The 16898-nt window shown below is 37.6% G+C and overlaps 1 protein-coding gene across 2 annotated transcripts in view; it reads right to left on the bottom strand.

Moving 5' to 3' along the window:
• LOC133522500 (organic cation transporter protein-like) overlaps nt 1-16898 on the bottom strand; it is an 82781-nt gene that overhangs the window by 27623 nt on the left and 38260 nt on the right. The window lies entirely within an intron of this gene.

The raw sequence follows: 16898 nt of genomic DNA, 5'->3' as shown, positions 1-16898 counted from the left end.
AAAATTAGTTTAAATCTAAAAAGTGTATTTATACAAAACAAAATACCCACCCAGTAGTTTTTGACCCAGTGGTTGACTGGTAGAGAATGCCTTAAGGCATTAAAGTCCACCATTTGTACTCAATATTTCATGTGCAATAAAGTATAAATAAATAAATAAAATATGTTTAAATTGGTAGTTGCAGTAGAAATATAATAATAGTCAATTCGTAATAAACATAGAACATTGGTTATTTATCGTTAAGAAATAATAAAAGTAAATTAGAATGATAATAATTAAATAGTATAATCGATATCGATAGATAACACTTGAGTCGATATTAAATTAATCACTAGCTATGGTACGTTTTGCCCCTGTAAATCCGAGCTATGATAATGAGAATACAAGCATACGTAAACATAATGCTAGTTGTATAAAACACATATATGATAATCAATACGAAACCAATCATGTGACTTATAATATAAATCTGCGTAGACTGCAAGTACTAAAAAGAGATGCAAAAAAAAATACAAGCACAACTGTCTCTACTTTACCACCAGCTCTTCAACCCCCTTCCTCCCTAAAGTTCAATCTCGCCACCCACCATGCGTTACAGTCCAAAAACGGAGTGATTTTGACGTCAAATAGAGCTGAAACTAGACGGTTTTGGCCAGCCACGGAAACTCTGGTGTGGTCTAAACTGACTGAGGACAGGTCACGGGCGCTGCAACTATTTTCGCCATAAATGAGGCTGGCGGGACTCTGCGCTCTGCGACTGTGGTGAAGAGGTTCAAACCATCGAGCATATTATACAGCGCTGCCCTTTGCACTCTTTTCCAGGCCCCCCGGAAGATCTTTTTAAATTAACACTTGACGCAATCTCGTGACTTGGGACCCTGAATGTGGATTTATTATTATTTTATTTTTGCTACATATTGTCTGAAATGTTTGTCTTCTTCTTCCTCTCTTTCTTTCCATCCTGTTACCCCCTGCTGGGGTGTAGGGCTCGAACCATTTTCTTCCATTGACTCTAGTCCTGGGCAGCTTGGCTTACCTCTTCCCACCCCATTTCCAATACACCCAACTCTTGCTCCACGGAACGGCGCCAATCAGATTTAGGGCGACCATGTTTCCGGTTTCCGGGCATCTTCCAGGTCAGGGGCACCTTGGATAGGTGGGTGTCAGGCTTCCTGAGGATATGCCCAATCCAATGCCATCTGCGCGTTTGGATCTCCTTATGTACGGGTGCATGTCCGGTTATTCTACATAAGTGAGCGTTGGTGATCTAGTTAGGGTAAAAGATGCGCAGAATTTGCCTTAAGCATTTGTTAACAAATACTGTTTATATAAATATTATGTCTGTTTATGTGTATATACATATTTTATATTTATTAATAAATAGTCTAAAATAAAACTCAACAAAAAAAATATATGCCGTAGTAACATATTTATATTTGTTCATTGGTAAGAGCTGGCGGCTTCCTCGCACAACGTATCAGTATTGCGATACAACGAGGAAATGCCGCCAGCATCCTTGGTACAATGCCTCAAGGGCCTATTTTAGATATAAGCTAGTTATAGTAATCATCTGTATATATCCATTATGTATATTGTTATTGTCAATAAATAGAATCTTTGTTCATTGGTTTATTTTTCATTCACAAATTGACAAATAGCCAATTAATATTTAACGTTTTCCTTCAAATAAGCCACTGACTAATTACCCGTAATAAAAGCTAATTAATTCAGTAGTTAACTGTGTACTATGAATCATTTAACCAAATCGTCTTTACCCATTACATGGACATAGTGATTAGTAACACCAATGTATTTTTTAATTCTTTTAGACTACCTACTGCCGTTATTCATAATCGTAAACTTAAGTAAAAAATCTTTTGTCTTTGTCTGTCACTTTTACATTTACTTTTAATAGAAAGAAACAAAACACAATAGTCTATCCTATAAATATAGTGGAGACCGCAAAATACGCACATTACAGGTGATTATACCGATTGTTATGACTTATTCCAACATTAATGACTTGAAAAGGTGTAACTGTTGCATTATTTCTTTAAACATAAGTCATTTTGTCTAAGACAATAAGAAGTTGTATCATAAGTTATGAATCGCTGAACCGCAGAAAATTTTAAAATTAATTATATTATTGATACCTTTTTTAAACTGAACGTGACGAATCAAATGTACCCATGTAATGATAAATTTTTGTGATGTAGTCACTGTTGCAAAAAAAAAAGTTTTATTTATTTAATAATACATGGTAAAACATTTAATGTAAGCATCACACAATACTCAAAACTGAGTTTGTATGTGAGATTAGTCTCTTGTTAATTAAAATAGTCCACAGCAAAAATATATTATATAGTAGTAGTTTAGTTGCATGGAAATGTATTTTTTAACAATACTTTGAATTTAGTTGTGATGGTTTCAGGCAAACTATTACACGTTTCCTTAGGATTCTATCCCCGTAGTAGTTCTTTATTCTAGGAACGGATAGTTTGCCTGAAGGCACGGCCGTTGTAGTATAAGCATAATATTTTCTACTGGTTTCAATAAATAATCCATTGAGTTAGGCTATAGATAGCAAGTAAGTAGTGTTTCAAAGTAACTGACAAAATGTTGTACATTTTTAATGACGTAGGCGAGAAAACCGCCAGGCTCAAATGAGATTAGACCGGTCTACCACGTGCATCCGGAGAGGTGGGTCAGCTTAGCTACCAAGTGGATACCGGTAGAGAGACGAGGACGAGGCAGGCGCAAACGGAGATGGCGGGATGAGCTGCACAGCTTCCTGAACAACTGGTCGGAGGAAACACCAAATCTGGAGTCGTGGAAGTCAAGGGGAGAGGCCTTTTGCCTAGCAGTGGGACACTAAAACGGGCAAGGAAAAACAAAGAATAATAATTCCCAAATTAAGGTAGCTTTACATTATTGATACATTCAGCACCATTGTTGATAAACACGTATATACTAATAAGACTGAGGGACAGATTATTGTTATTCATAATACAATTTTATTTTATTTCATTAGTATGCAAAATAAGCAATTTATTTCATCCAACAAAGCAGTGATTCTCAGTAGTATTACATGCCGGCCAAAAAAATATGGCTGAACAATGGTTGTGTATAATACTCAATGAGAGCATAACCAACGGGTAGGGACCGCACTTCTTTGGAAGTAAGACGTCATAGGACGGGTTAAACATATTTCAATAGGTCTTTTGAAAAAAAATTAAACAAATGCTATTAATAAAATTTTACATACGAATTGTTAAAGTCAGGCCAGGCAATGAATAACGAATGACGATGACGATGAACGAAAAACGATACTAAACATGTAGTAGCTTTACTGATGTAGATATCAAGACAAAATTGAGAGCGCCTAATAAACTTTCAAGAGAGGATATCTCGAAAACTATTCATTATATAGAAAACCTTGACTTAATAAAACTTATAGCAAATTTAATCAGCTTTCGTTTTGTGTAAGTAGTCATGTCGCTAAGATGCAAAGTTTCCAAGATATGAGTGATAAACCGAAAACTGGGACCTTCAAACCCCCCTCTAGTCTAATCCAGCTCTCTCAACTTCAGCTCAAGGGCTACGGCCGAGGACTTTTGATCTTCTTCTTCTTCCTCCTGCCCTTATCCCACGTTACATGGGATCGGCACAACATGTTCTTCTCTTCCATTCTCCTCTATCTTTCGTCACCTCAGCACTCACTCCTGTCTTTCTCATATCCTCTTTCACACAATCCATCCATCGTTTTTTGGGTCTACCATCCGCTCTCCGTCCATCAACATTCATTCCTAACCTCCTATATGACCTCCTAACTAGTCCAAACAAAGTTACGGAGTCAACATTGTGTTCCAAGCATTTCCCTCTATTTCCCTTATCTATCTTCTTGTTGCTTGGACTCAGTTTTAAATACTGTTATGACACGACTCACAGTGCGTTCCGCATATTGTTTTATTTTAGAATTTAACTTGGTATAGTTTTGTCACTAATTTGATGTTTAACTCATTGTCAGTTACACTTTTTAGTTGTCGAGTCAAAACGAAAACATGTATGGACTGATTGTATGCAGGGGGGTCACCTCTTTCTGCATCTGACCGTACAAAGTGGGTCTGGACTTTTTCCAAAACCCATATTTCGTTTTAATAACAAAACTCTGGTGAGACTTTAATATATTAAAACGGGTCGCTCATGTATTTAGGTCAAAAATTGTACAACATGTTTCACTCCGTAACGAGGATCATCATCGGTTTACGTTGGCAGACCGGCGCCCCGACCCAAAAGTCAGCGCTGATCTTCCAACGAGCATTGTGGGATACGAACGCATGTACGACACATCTGTATTTACTAAGACTATGACTAGAGTATCTGAGGTCACAAAGAAGGAAGATGCTTCGAGTACGGCCTGGTAATCTTGTGACGTCTAGGATACGTAATGTACTGTGTACGTCGTCCACTATAAAAGCATAGCATACCTTATATGTTTTGATCGGTATTTACCTAGTGATTGATTCATAAATTCATCACATTATCAAAACCTTAACCACTTATTAGGCTGGATAGGTATTTGTCTGCAATAGTACATTACGAACGAGGGAAACGAAGGGTTGCAGGCCAAGTAGACATAGACGGCCGAGCGTAGCGAGGACGGATAGGGATACGCGGCCGGCAGCCCCGTTTCTAGCTGAAATTTTTATAGTGCTTTTCTCAAACTTGCAATGAAATAATAATAAAAAAATAGGATGATTATGATGATGATTTTTTCTTGCCCTAATACTAGGTTATTCAGTGCGTGGCATATTGAAGGGGAACAAAAATGAAACTATTTTTGCGCTACGACACACGGTTTAGGAGATACAGCCCTATAAAGATTTCTGCATGACTGCAAACAAAAACTGAAATAAACCCTGAAATAATATTTAACAAACACAAAAAAGCAAAAAAAAAAACACCAAAAAGGAAAAAAAAGGATAATGGCAGAATTTTGCTTATAGGTTTTTTATGGTGGCATTCAGCCAAGACGTGCCATAATTTGACGTTTTTAACAAAATAAGGTTGCCTTACAGGCCTCTAGGTTTGTAAGGCAGTATGAAATTCCTTTACACATCATCTTCACTCTTCGCACCTGATATGTAGTATTTCCGGACCTAATTTGAAGTAAGTCATGTCAACATTTAATTACAAGTTTGAGAAAAATTGATTACATATATAGATACATATAGTCAAGCCTATTTCCCGGAGGGGGAGGCAGACCACGGACTTCCACTTGCTACGATCCTGACATACCTCTTTCGCTTCCTTCACTTTCATAACATTCCTCATACATTCATAACATTTCATAACATCCTCCGGTTTAGGGTGCTCTTGACCTGGCCTTTCTTTAGGATTTCCTCGATTTAATGCCGGGAGCGTACAGTCAGCGTCAAATACTTTGTAGCAACCAAAGTGGCCAAATAGTTCGGTACACCATATATTTAGTATGGTGTACCGAACTATTTGGCCACTTTGACTGCTACAAAGTATTTGACGCTGACTGTACATTAAATCCTAAACGAAGCGAATGATTTTAAAATAGAATCCTGAACGTAGTGTGGGAATTGATAATTTTGCTACCGTGTAACACATTCTAATTAGCATGTTATTTATAAGGAAATTATTATGTTTCAAAATATTATTATTATATAGTGTCCTAGAACAGAAAACTGCCACTTTGATCCCTCCTGTCCCTACCCTAACACCCCGCACCCTGGTTGAGCTCTGGCTGAGCTTCCTCACCGGCAGGAACACAACAACTATAAACTATAAATGTTCAAGAATGTATACATAATGTTTATCGTCGAATACCTTCACGGGTTATGTAATTACATAACAAACTATTTTTATATAACTTTATGTAGTTATGATTTGGTATAGCATTCAATCGCGTATCGGTTTAGTATTATTTAATGTTTCATTTTTTTGAGAATTTTTTTTTAATACACAACATAAACATTTTTTTTATAAGCGAAAATTCGTCGATATGTGTATACTGCCTGTCCTAACCTACGGTGCTCAAACTTGGTCACTTACAGAGAATCAGAACCCCTAGTGTAAATTTATTCGATAGCGTGACGTGACTTACGCGTTTGCGTTAAGTCTCATTTTGTATGGGATATAGAAACAGCGCGCCAAGCGGGACGTTTTGGAAACTCAAAATCCCAAAATGTACACTAGGGGTACAGATATCCCAACTGACGGTTTGTCAACGCGCTATGGAGCACAGTATTTTAGGTGTTAAAAGGACCGACCGCGTCAGGAACAACACGGTGCGCTTGGGACCCGCATTGCTGATGTTGGCAAAAAAACCGCCAGACAAATGGGACTGGGCCGGCCGGCCACGTCTATCGCATGCATCCGGATAGGTGGGCAAACATAGCCACCAAGTGGATGCCAGTAGAGAAGCGTGGGCGGGGCAGGCCCAGGGGGCCGATTTTTGAATCTCGACCGCACGATTTCGTCACTCGAAACGCAGTTAGGACTGTGACATGCTATTTTTGAAATTTGGGCGATAGAATTTGAGAATCGAGTGGTATTGACCACTCGTATTCAATTCTATCAGTAGAATGTAGGGATACATAATTTAAGTCGCATCTGGATTCTATGCCGTTTCATTCACTAGTCAATTAAGTTTATCATTTATTATTAAGCGTATGATACACTAAAAATGCACTTATACGTTTAAATTAAATAAATAAATAAATATTATAGGACATTATTACACAAATTGACTAAGTCTCACAATAAGGGTCAATAAGGCTTGTGTTGAGGGTACTTAGACAACGATATATATGATATATAAATACTTAAATACATAGAAAACACTCATGACTCGGGAACAAATATTCATGCTCATCACACAAATAAATACCCTTACCAGGATTTGAACCCGGGACCATCAGCTTCATAGGCAGGGTCACTACCCACTATTCTGAACGGCTGTAATAATTTGTGTCACCTTGAGAGTATGGACGAAGATCGGAACGCAAAAAGAGCGTACCTGGGTCGCCTAGCAGGAGGACGTCCTATCGGACGCCCTAGGTATCGCTGGAGCGACATGGTGGAGGCGGATCTGCGCGAGCTTCGAGTCGACAATTGGCGGGAGGTCGCACAGGACCGAGAAAAGTGGCGCTGTCTTGTGTCGGAGGCCAAGTCTCATTTTGGGTCGCTGAGCCAACGGAGTAAGTAGTAAGTAAGTAGTAATAATTTGTGTTCTTTAAGATGATTTAAACATTATATTGTGTGTTTTTGCAGCTGCCAAATAAATTATTTATCTATCTATCTATCTATCTATCAAAGGAGTGAGTGCTGAGGTGACGAAGGATAGAGGAGAATGGAAGAGAATAACATGTTGTGCCGACCCCACATAACGTGGGATAAGGAAGAAGACTACTGTGCGAAAATAACAAATCTGCCAGCGGCGCAAAAACGGTACACCAAAGCGGCATTATCAAGTGATCAGCTGAAATGAAAACTAGATTTAATCCGAAAACCACAAAAACCCATACTACCTTTTTTTTTATACTACGTCGGTGGCAAACAAGCATACGGCCCGCCTGATGGTAAGCAGTTTCCGTAGCCTATGTACGCCTGCAACTCCAGAGGAGTTACATGCGCGTTGCCAACCCTAAACCCGTCGTTGAGCTCTGGCAACCTTACTCACCGGCAGGAACACAACACTATGAGTAGAGTCTAGTGTTATTTGGCTGCTGTTTTCTGTACTATTCCAGATCTAGAGCAGAACCCAACTGGGAGGTACTTCCCCAGTTGGGTTCTGCTCTAGATCTGGAATGACATCCGCTGTGCTGTGCCCTACCACACAAAGCGAGATGTCATTCACAGCGCCCATACCTCTCTTTTGGACGTAGTTTAAGGACGTACCCGGGTCCAAAATTGATTGGGTCCACCTTGATTAACTTGCGATAATATTGCTAATTTGAGTAGAATATCTATAGAATAGCAAGTGCAAGACGTATAGTATGGTATCACTAGGCGACTACGTAAGTTGTAATGTCTAGTGATGTCACTCCGCATCTCAAAGTCTATTATACACTAATACATTAAATGACTTCACGATGAAAATCCTTACGGAATCCTTGCTTATACTATAGCAACGTAAGCTCAATGGCGTATTAAAGAAGGAAAACTGTATTATTGTAGACATACGTAAATAATATGACGTGTGATGACATACATGTCGGGGGAAGAAGCACGGCCCAATTCGAACAATGCTTATAAGATGTCACAGCGATACGATACCGATCTGTCAAAAATGACCCTTCTGCTATCGGCTATTATGAATTGGGCCGATAGTTGCCGAAGGAGATAATTTTCAAATAAAACCGGGCAAGTGCGAGTCGGACTCGCGCACGAAGGGTTCCGTACCATTATTTATAAAAACGGCAAAAAAATTATGTTACTTGTATGGGAGCCCCCCTTAAATATTTATTTTATTCTGTTTTTAGTATTTGTTGTTATAGCGGCAACAGAAATACATCATTTGTGAAGATTTCAACTGTCTACGCATCACGGTTCATGAGATACAGCCTGGTGACAGACGGACGGACGGACGGACAGACGGACAGACGAACGGACAGACGGACGGACGGACAGCGAAGTCTCAGTAATAGGGTCCCGTTTGACCCATTGGGTACGGAACCCTAAAAACGTCGCAAGTATGTCACACTAGGTAGTAGCATATTTGCGGCGTTTGGGGTAGAAATCCTGGGGCCGTGGGGGCCTAGCGCGTGTCGCCTCTATGAGTAGCTGTCAAAACGCCTTATACACCGTGTTTTTTTATATTTCCGTTAATTTCAAGGGTGCATCCCTGAGCTTAAATTAAGTAACTGTCTCAAAGACACTGGTATTCTAATTAACTACATTTCGGAGATAATCAATATTTAATTTGTATCTTATAAGGCCCTTACGAGCATGTACACTTGCCTTAGGGCCTGTTTATATTGATTAGTTAGTTCGAGTTCATACATTTGCTACTAAACGTAAGTACTATCTCGGACGATCGATGTTCGAAATGACATTGATATTACAGTTTTCAAATTGTTTAGTTGAATTAAATGTAATGTCCGTGTTATAACAAATAAATAAATAAAAAATAAATATTATAGGACATTATTACACAAATTGACTAAGTCCCACAGTAAGCTCAATAAGGCTTGTGTTGAGGGTACTAAGACAACGATATATATAATATATAAATATTTATAACAATTACTTTTTATAAAAAAAAAATATATATTTATTTTTTATTAACTATGTCATTTAGTTTCCTTAAACGTTCTCACCCATACCCCGAAGTTAACGGAATTCAATAAAAACACAGTGTAGAGGCTTCTGGTCACCAGGGCTGGCCTATATTTAGCTCAGCGGATGCGCCGGCGCGGCGATGCAGTTCTTACTAATATTTCGAGTTAAGTTTACAGGGTGACCTTAGCCATTGGACAAACCCTGAAATCCCACGTAGGGTTACTTCTCAGGAATGCTCTGACGTTAGTATTTTTTTAATTAGAACAAAAGATAAAAAAAAATCGAACAAAATTTATTTGCAATAATCGACAACAAAAAGAAACACACTGTGTTAATCTTTGGCAGTGTTTTTGACAATTTGTTCGAAATATTTAATTAATGAGGACATTTTTCAAAAGTCAGAAGCTTATTAGTGTCATAAATAAAAAAGATAATCAAAAAGGTTGAAGAAGGTTCCATACTATTTCTTGAGGATATTACCTTAGGAGCTACTAACACAAAGTAAAAAAAAAGCGGCCAAGTGCGAGTCGGACTCGCCCATGAAGGGTTCCGTACCATTTATGACGTGTTAAAAAAAACTACTTACTAGATCTGGTTCAAACCAATTTTCGGTGGAAGTTTGCATGGTAATGTATATCATATATTTTTTTTAGGTTTTTCATTCTGTTAATTTAGAAGTTACAGGGGGGGGGGGGGGGGGACACACATTTTTTCACTTTGGAAGTGTCTCTCGCGCAAACTATTCAGTTTAGAAGAAAATGATATTAGAAACCTAAATATCATTTTTGAAGACCTATCCCTAGATACCCCACACGTATGAGTTTGATGAAAATATTTTTTATTTTTATTTTTATGACGTATTAAAAAAAACTACGTACTAAATCTCGTTCGAACCAATTTTCGGTGGAAGTTTGCATGGCAATGTATATCATATATTTTTTTTAGATTTTTCATTCTGTTATTTTAGAAGTTAGGGGGGGGGGGACACACTTTTTACCACTTTGGAAGTGTCTCTCGCGCAAACTATTCAGTTTAGAAAAAAATGATATTAGAAACCTCAATATCATTTTTAAAGACCTATCCATAGATACCCCACACCACACGTATGGGTTTGATGAAAAATGATTTTTTGAGTTTCAGTTCTAAGTATGGGGAATTAACTTTTTCTATTTTTGTGTAAACATCATAATGCGGTTCATAGAATACATCTACTTACCAAGTTTGAACAGTATAGCTTTTATAGTTTCGGAAAAAAGTGGCTGTGACAGAATCGGACAGACAGACGGACATGACGAATCTATAAGGGTTCCGTTTTTTGCCATTTGGCTACGGAACCCTAAAAATGTAACTCCAAAGTAAAAAATGGTACTTTGTTAATTTTTTCGAAACCGTTACACCGGTTGTTATAATACTTTGTACACTGGTTCTAAATACCCTAATGCATATGTACATTTCGGCTTTGTCCAATGGCTAGGGACACGCTGTATAAAAGCTTGTAAATGTCGTTATCACTTACATTACTTAATACATATCAGCTTCTTAAAATATTCAGTTTCCTAATAATAGCGCTTGACGATAATCACACCAGATAACTTCCACAACACACAACAACACAACACAACAAAGAATAAAGAGGATGTCGTTCTCAGAAGAGACATATCAGTAACTGATGCTTCATCAAGTAACATTCGAATATATGCGGTCAGATTATTGTGGAAATAATAGGTAATTGATAGTATAATAATAATAAATAATAAATAAATATTATAGGACATTATTACATAAATTGACCAAGTCCCACAGTAAGCTCAATAAGGCTTGTGTTGAGGGTACTTAGACAACGATATATATAATATATAAATATTTATAAATACTTAAATACATAGAAAACACCCATGACTCAGGAACAAATATCCATGCTCATCACACAAATAAATGCCCTTACCAGGATTTGAACCCGGGACCATCAGCTTCGTAGGCAGGGTCACTACCCCCTAGGCCAAACCGGTCGTCAAACACACATTGTCCAAAGTATACATTGTCCAAAACGCAAATGGTATCAGTACGTATTTTATGTTACTTATAAACCAGGGCAATACAAACATTGTATATTTTTATATATTAAGAGGAAAGGGGACGGCCCCTTCTCCATACAAACGTAGTCCCCATTTCCCTCTCTGCACTGAAAGAAATGTTTGCATAACTGTAACAAAATTTTGGTTACTGTTTACACAAAAATTGGGACTTGCGAACTATGTGTTATATGTTACAAAACCGATTTGGCTATCAGTGTTCAGGTACTGGGTATACACTAGAGATGTGCCGACTACGGTTTTGGCCGACTAGCCGACTAGCCGACTAGTCGGCAGTCAGGTGGCCGACTAGTCGGCCGACTAGTCGGCGTAGCCGACTATGGTCTTCGCCTAAGTTCGGGCGTAATCGGGAACGTTCGGGTCGCCTGATTCGCTGCCGCACGTGGTTGCGTTTTCATGTTTTGACTAGTTTTGTTTACCTTTCCGATTCACTTGTTGCTCCGGTGTGTTATTATTAGAAAAACATACATAACGAATCGTAATTGTTGTTTAAAAGTTTAAATAAACAAGTAGTGATCTGTATAAACATTATGACTAAAAGAAAATCACGCGTGTGGACATTTTTTGACGATGTTGAAGATGATTCAAGTAAAGTGAAGTGTAATCAATGCCAAGTACTTATTTCGCGAGGTGGACTGGGTAAATCGGCAAACACTTCGAGTATGGTGGTTTTTTATTTTATTTCCTTATTTTTTTGGAAGATCTAGGCAGCCGACTATTCGGCTCATTTTGCCGACTAGTCGCCGACTAGTCGCCGACTATAAATGTGGCCGGATAGTCGGCTTTCCCGACTAGTCGGCGACTAGTCGGCACATCTCTAGTATACACTACAAAATAAGTTTGTAAATTTATGCAAAGTTTATTTTCTTATAACCGTAGTTTAGTTATTTAGTAAAGTTACAAAACCAGTTCGGCTATCTATTTTTTTCAGTGTGGATATTGACATTATGGAAAATATTTTTACATAATTTAAACGCATAAATTCGGTCTGGGCAAACGTATGGCAAAATTCGCAGCAAAATGATATTCTGGCGCTGTTTACTGTCAACCCGAGCAATAAGATCCTAAAGCACTGGACAGCCGTGCACCTGGACGAAAATGGTAAATAATATATAAATGTATATAACAAAGGATCTGTCTATAGCATCTGCTTCAATTTATGTTTAATTTTATGTTATTGTTTTATTTATTTAATTGTATTGTATCTTATACCTTTAAACGAGCAATTCTTGTATATATATAAATATATATATTTCTGTGATCTCGGAAACGGCTCTAACGATTTCGCTGAAATTTGGTATATGGGGGTTTTTGGGGGTATACAATCTATCTAGATTAGTCTTATGTTTGGGAAAACGCGTGTTTTCGAGTTTTCATGCGTTTTTCTTTCGACGCAGAATATGGTCGCTAATTTCGTGTTGCCGGCCACTGTCCGTCTGATCCAGCGGGTTAAGACGCGGACTGCTAAACGAGTGTTACGGGTTCGAATCTCGCCCGGTGACTAACTTTTGTTTTTTTTTCTATGTTCAAGTTTATATATAATTTTTTATATTTTTATTGTTTTAGACAAGTTTAATTTAGTAAAAAAATGTAGTTAAGATTATCACCTATAAACCACCATATTACAATAAATAGTTATAACCGAGCAAAGCTCGGTGGCCCAGGTACTGAGTTTTTAAACTTGAAATAAAGAATTTATTAAATTATATTATTATAATTATATTATAATTTAACGTGTATTAACCGTAGCCATCTCTACGTCTGACGTTTTTCGATTTTTGGATTATAGTAAAAATGAGGAGCGAAAAACACAATTTTTAAATGCTCCTAGCTCTTATAGTAATAAAAAATTCGAAACAAATCAAACATAGTGGCATAGTTGTGGTTGATATATAACAAATTGTGTCAAAATATTTTCAATAATGTTAATATACAGAGAGGAAAATGAGGACTACGTTTGTATGAAAAGGCGATTTGGCACAGGTCCTTCACTTTCGTCTTAAGGCCCCGGTCTTGTTCTTCTCTTCTATATAAATATTTATAAATACTTAAATACATAGAAAACACCCATTACTCAGAAACAAATATCCATGCTCATCACACAAATATATGCCCTTACCAGGATTTGAACCCGGGACCATCAGCTTCGTAGGCAGGGTCACTACCCACTAGGCCAAACCGGTCGTAAAATAATATTTATTTATTTTTATTATTTATTTATTTATACTTACATAAATATCTACATATATACATTATGCATGTACCTACTGAGAAACATTACTTACATCTGTCAGATAGATCCTTCTATGTAAAGAAATACGGAAAAGAAATTCTTGCATTTGAGATATTTGAATGATATCATACCTATGCTAATAAAGTAGTAATATATCTGTTTACTTTGTACAAATTGTTACATTATTATTCATTGTTCTATTGTGTGAGACACACAAGTGCATTATAATTATTAACGTCAATTTTGTTTACTTTGATTAGATAACTGTGAAAGATCGACATTATTTATTTCTCACAGGCCAATTCCAACAATATAATACGATACTGACTAAGGGAATTTGACATGGTCGTGTATTGTCAAAGAAAACTTTGTAGTGACGTAAATCTAACAGGCCAATTCGATCGTGCACTAACATGAAACCTATATTAGAATGATATTCGATTCACATCAGGGGGCTTACCGCGAAAAACGAAATTCGCAAATTGCGGGGATCTTTTTCTTTTACTCTCACTAAGACGTAATTAGAGTGACAGAGAAAAATGCCCGCAATTGACGAACTTCGATTTTCCCAGTTTAGCTATTATTCGCGCATTCATTTCGCTCAAACTTGTCCGCACAAGTATAAGTGCGAGCGAGACGCCCGCGCGAATGACAAATAACTAATATGATTTGAATATCATTCTAATATCGGTTTTATCTCAGTGCACGTTCGAATTCGCCTGTAGACTAGGAGGTCGTAAAGTAATATTATAAAATAGCTTACGTGAGTACTGAGACGTGACCAGCTAGACATTCCTCGCATTCCTGCGATAACGACAGCTTGATTTGACACGCATTATGACAGGTGTAATGATCCATAATATATACCTAATAACGTTGTGTTCCTATTGTTAGCGCTGTGGCAACACCGCTAGTTTTGTCTACAACCAATGATTGATGGAGATGCGGCTCCAATCTGCCAACATAGACGACAGAACGGCGGCCAACCAGAGGGCGCGATGCCAGCGCCGGAGTTTCGCACATGCGACACATCGACGTGCAGCGCGACCCGAGCATCGACCTCTTGCATTTTAACCATTGAACTGAACGCGCGTGTCCTAGACAAAGAACCTATCAGTTGTAACTTGTAATACACCATTAAAACAAGGGTACTACTTTAAATGTTGTTTTATTTAAATAGCGCAATAACGCGCTAATACCTATAAATATAAAAATAAAACACAAATATTCATTGATAACTGTTACATCATGAACTATAATGTAGCTAATTCTGAGTTCGTGTTCATCTGACGAAGCCTGCATCACAAACGGAGATAGATGTCAGATAGAGGCTGGATTCGAGCCTTACGACCCGATTCGAAGAATGAGATACGATAACAATAAGTTCTGGTTTAGATAGATTGACAGAAGCACCTCGATTCGGGCAACCAATGTCACTTTGACGCTAGAAATATCGTAGATAGATCTTATTGGGATCACAGCGGAATCGAAATAAACGTCAATATTGACATGTCGTTTAGTTATCGATCTTTTAAAGATCTTTCCAAGATCTTAAACGTGTCTTAATCATTCTTCGAATCGGGCCGGCTGTCTTTACCACGCAGCTAACGTCCTGGACCTAAAGGTCCCAGGCAAGGCTATCACGGCGGTACACGTTCCAAATTTTCGAGTATAATATATGCAATCTTAGAAAAGTGATCTGAGGCGAAAACTTTATTTAAAAATCTGGGGCAGCGGTTAAGCGGGGAGTATACGACGTCATTGTCCATAAAAAAAGAGAAAACGTTTTTCGACTTCTAAACATTTTCCATTTCCATGATTTTTTTTGTGTTATTGACACAATGAAAAATTAGGTTTTCCTGTTTTTCAAGATTTGCAAAACAAATATATATGTATATATATATATATATATATATATATATATATATATTTACATTTTCCTTCAAAAATCATAATTTGTCCACTGTTGAAAATATTAAAAAATGTTTTGGAATGTTCAATTTGAGCTCTTTCAAACGATACCCCACTTGACCTAGTAACTTGGACTTTGAAAGTTTGCCACCTCTTTACACCGGGAATTTCCCATAGTTAATAAAAATAAAATAATAAAATAACACTTTCAATATGTCTGGGTTAGCGTTGCTCATAACTATTCCAAATTTCAAATCGATTGCTTAAGTGGTTCTCGAGATATTTAGCAATGTGACAGAGACAGACGAACGGACGGAGTCGCACCATATGGGTTCCATTTGTACCTTTTTGGTACCGAACCCTAAACATAAATTGATTTGTTGCCAAACTTGTCTCAATGTTGATTATACTATGTATATATAGTTATAATTAATTACCTTCATTATAATTATATAATTAAATATATTTAATATAAAATTAATCTAGACACGCGGTAGCGTGTCCAGCCAACTTCAAAGATTAGTAATTACAATCAATACTGATAATATATACCAAATGTTTTATATACTTATACGTAGTAATTCAAAAATATCTAAAGATAGAATCTGTACCCCTAGTGTAACTTTGATCGACATCATAACGTGACGAACGCGTTTGCGTTAAGTCTCATTTTGTATAGGATTTTGAGGTTCCAAAACGTCCCGCTTGGCGCGCTCTTTCGAAATCCAATACAAAATGAGACTAAACGCAAACGCGTACGTCACGTTTGGAAATAGAATTTATTTACACTAGGGGGGGTACAGGGTACTGTTTATAAAAACGGGAATTAATTACGGGTTTTTCAGATCTACCCCGTCCCGTACGGTAACATGCACGTCACATTAATATAAACCTAAAACGATCATCCAGCGGAATTCCTCAGGAAAAAACAGAACGTGTCATACTCGTCGTACAATGTAGATAACAACACAATATACTCTTACTACTGAATCACTACATACTATTGTCGTAACTAAAATACCGTACAGTCAAGATATTTCATTTCAGTGACATTTCGCATTGTTGCAATGACAGCCAATATGAAAGTCGCTAGGAATCTGGGAGCACGGTAGTGCCCCTGCCAAGACGAGTAAAGCGAAACGCAAGGGTACGTCAACCAGGTAGCCGGTCGTCTTCCGGCACCTCACGCTGTTGTGGGTATGCTCAAGGCAACTCGTACCATATGGTCTTCAGGGCGGCGGGGTACATGTCCATACCATTGTAGGCAACGTTCTTTAACCTTTTTTTTTTTTTCCTGGCTTTCCCCTCTTGTGTTTTGGCAGGAGGGATTTTGCCAATGACGACGTTTT

The sequence above is a fragment of the Cydia pomonella genome, chromosome 11 (assembly GCF_033807575.1).
Source record: "Cydia pomonella isolate Wapato2018A chromosome 11, ilCydPomo1, whole genome shotgun sequence".
In the NCBI taxonomy this organism is placed as follows: domain Eukaryota; kingdom Metazoa; phylum Arthropoda; class Insecta; order Lepidoptera; family Tortricidae; genus Cydia; species Cydia pomonella.
Note: the sequence above shows the minus strand (reverse complement) of the source record. Positions and strands in the feature narration are given on the sequence as shown.